This window comes from Drosophila arizonae, chromosome 3, assembly GCF_054131065.1.
Source record: "Drosophila arizonae isolate 15081-1271.41 chromosome 3, UAZ_ARI_1.0, whole genome shotgun sequence".
Classification (NCBI taxonomy): Eukaryota; Metazoa; Arthropoda; class Insecta; order Diptera; family Drosophilidae; genus Drosophila; species Drosophila arizonae.
This window is the reverse complement of record NC_142923.1, coordinates 7,286,737-7,290,068: the sequence shown is the minus strand read 5'-3', so window position 1 is coordinate 7,290,068 and position 3,332 is coordinate 7,286,737. Positions and strand designations below refer to the sequence as shown.

The 3,332-nt window shown below is 30.9% G+C and overlaps 1 long non-coding RNA gene across 2 annotated transcripts; it reads left to right on the top strand.

The window, feature by feature from the left end:
* Positions 1–271: 271 nt before the first annotated feature.
* On the top strand, positions 272–2,311 carry LOC149269627 (uncharacterized). 2 transcript variants are annotated; one of them, XR_016269281.1, is made up of 3 exons: positions 272–967; positions 1,054–1,583; positions 1,707–2,311. It is a non-coding gene; the product is annotated as an uncharacterized LOC149269627 (long non-coding RNA). The 2 variants fall into 2 exon arrangements; XR_016269280.1 differs by having other exon boundaries at positions 1,644–2,311.
* The last annotated feature ends 1,021 nt before the right edge of the window (positions 2,312–3,332 follow it).

Sequence of the window (3,332 nt, the reverse complement as noted above, 5' to 3'; positions counted from 1 at the left end):
GGAGCTCTTCAATTAGTCTACTTAGGAATTCACTCAGTGAATCTGGAATTGACAGGCTGAAGGTTAAACATGAAAGTTCATATTTTATTAACTAGTGTTAGGTAGCAATAGGGTAAATCAATTAACTGAAACTTTCATATTTACAAGCATGAGCACGTGATTAACTAAGTTTATATTAGATACCATAATTATTGCATAAAGTTGCCTAATCTGCGATAGCAAAATACACAAATGAAATTACATATTTTTATCAATATATATTTTTTATAATCTATATATATAAAAGAAAGTTGTGTAAAAGTGAAGACTGCTTATAACTTGATTTGGGCTGAACCAATTTTCATGGTTTTTGATTTGTTGGATTTGTCTCCGCAACGAGTTTAGTATAGGGTCTTAAAAATACTGAAAAAATTTGCCGAATACTTGAAAAACGCGGTTTTTTCCCCAAATGTTCAAATTTTTTTTATACCCAGTAGGCTTGGTAACAGTGACAGTTTTGACAATAGTGTAGAAGTAAATAAACAAATGTAGTCAGTCAGTCTACGGTCTCCTGACCTCGAGCAGACCTGACTATTCAAAAAAAAAAAAAAAAAAAAAAAAAAAAAAAAAAAAAAAAATTTCAAATCAAAAGGAAAAATATTTCAAATCAAAAATCTGCAAAAAATCAAAAGATTAAAACCTGACTGTTCAAAAAATAAATAAAAAATTAAAAATTCGAAATTAAAAAAAAAAAAGGTAATTATTAAAAAGTGTATTTTTGGCTTTTTATATTTTCGGACTTTTAAACTTTATAAATATTTCAAATCAAAAATCTGCAAAAATTAAAAAAAAAATCAAAAGATTAAAACCTAACAATCAAAAATAAATAAAAAATTCAAAATTCAAAATTCGAAATTAAAAAAAAAAGTTAATTATTAAAAATTGTATTTTTGGACTTTTACAAAAGCTAAATATCTCGAAAGTTCAGGTATTTGTTTGTCTCACACATAAATTTGTGTAATTTATTTATATTTATATTTCTCGATTGTTTTATATGGTTTTGTGCGAGGGCAGTATTACTATTAATAAAAATGCCGCGTCCTAGAAGATCTAATCTTACCCGGCGGACCCATAATGCAATTAGGCAACGGAATAGCGCGAGTCAATTATCTGACGAAGAGCGAGAAATCGCCCGAGAAAGGCTCCGCGTTAGTACCCAGGGAAGAAGGGCCTTAATTCGTGCTTCTCAAAGAGAGGCAGCCCGTGAAATGGCAATAAGAAATGGTTCAAGGATTGATTTGAATCGAGCAGCGTTTCGATATGATTGCACCATTGATTACAGCTTGAATCGTTTAGTTTGCATTGGTCCAATGGACGTTGTTTGCTAGCATTGTGGCGCATTGAAGTTTGCTGGTGAAACGCCCGGTTTGTGCTGCCTTAGTGGTAAAGTGACATTGCCATTAGCGGTCACCATAGCCATTGCGTTCCCTGCTTTATGGCGAAACACTAGAATCACGACATTTTCTAGCGAACACTCAAAAATACAATGCCTGTTTCCAAATGACATAATTTGGGGCGGAAAATATTGGAGACGGATATTTAAGGTAATTTACGTTAAAATTTTATTTTCTATGACTGCCAAAAAAAAATTTTGAATAATGTAGTTTGTTAGATTTCTGTAAATAGTGTTTGTAAATATAACTATAACTATGGCTTTGAATTTAAAGATTCAAGGCCAGATTTGCCATCGCATTGGATCATTGCAACCTATTGAAGATGCACAGCAAAAATTCTTGCAAATATACTTCATGGGCAATATGGAAGAACAACTTGACCGGCGTCAAGAAATGAACACAGCTATGAAAAGAGCAATTCTCCATGATTTGCATGCTTAGAAATTTAAACCAACCAAAACTGTGCAATGGAACGCGTTTGGTGATAAGAAAACTGATGAGCAATGTGATTCACGCGTTGATACTCAAAGGAAAATTTAAAGATGAGGAAGTTCTTATTCCTAGGATTCCGATGAGCTCAACAGATATGCCCTTTGAATTTAAACGAATTCAATTCCCGCTTCGTCTTGCCTTCGCCATGACGATCAACAAGTCACAGGGCCAATCTTTGACTATTTGTGGCCTCAATCTAGAAAATGCGTGTTTTTCTCATGGTCAATTGTACGTGGCATGCTCACGTGTTGGCAAACGATCCGCATTATTTGTTCTTGCACCCGACCAAAAAACGAAGAATGTCGTTTACAACAAGGTGCTTGAATGAAAATCCGATTAATAAATTTATCAGTGTATCCCAGCCTGAACAACATAGCTTTCAACAATTTTTTACCTAGAAATAATATAGAGGGCAATGCAACGTTTGCCGGGCCAGCTAGTTTAATATATATTAAGTAATAATGAAAATAATAATGAATTTATAATATTTTATCATTAAAGTATTAAAAATTTTGTTTAAATAAACAAAAATTACAAATTATAAAATTTTTTATTTATTGTTTTTTTTTTTTTTATGATATTTTTCCATTATTTGCAGATTTATTTTTAGATATTTAGAGAATATTTTTAGATATTTAAAGCCTATATGCTATTTCATTTTGTATATATTTTTTTTTTTTTTTAATAATTAATATGTATAAAATTACATATCCATATATCAATATATTTTATTAAATGGCACTTATACAAAATATAAATATCACATTTAGTATAAATATGAGATTAATATCAACAAAATATCATTGACTGCAATATATATATATATAGAATTTTATGAGCTGGATGAATTCCCCCATGCATTTTGCTACCTCAAAAAGTCACTTGATTTTCGTTTACCTCATGCAGACACTAAATAAATATTTATTGCTTTAAATGCAGTTGCTGATGAAAACAATTACCAGGAAATTTATGAAAGAAATGAAATAAGCAAAATAAAAAACATTTAAATTGCCCGCATAATTCCAGGCGCAATTATTAACTTTTGCTGCTGCAATGCAATACGACGTGTGCTCAAGAAATACATATATATATATATATATATAAATATATGTATATAAGTACATGCGTATGCAGATATATGTATAATGTTGTATGCTTTCTGAAGAGTCAGCAGCCATTGCTACTTTATAGGAATTAATCGGCGCAATTATGCCCGGACGAAATGTAATTTACGTAATGAAATACGGCACAGTGGAACAAATGTAGCAAAAAATCAACTTTTATATGCGCTTAACCATTTCTTGAAGCGCAGATCTTTATATAAGTATCTTAAGTGTACTTTACGTAAATTGAGATACTCATAATTTACTGGGGCCGTTTTTTCTGCCCCGTTTATGTCTTTATTTA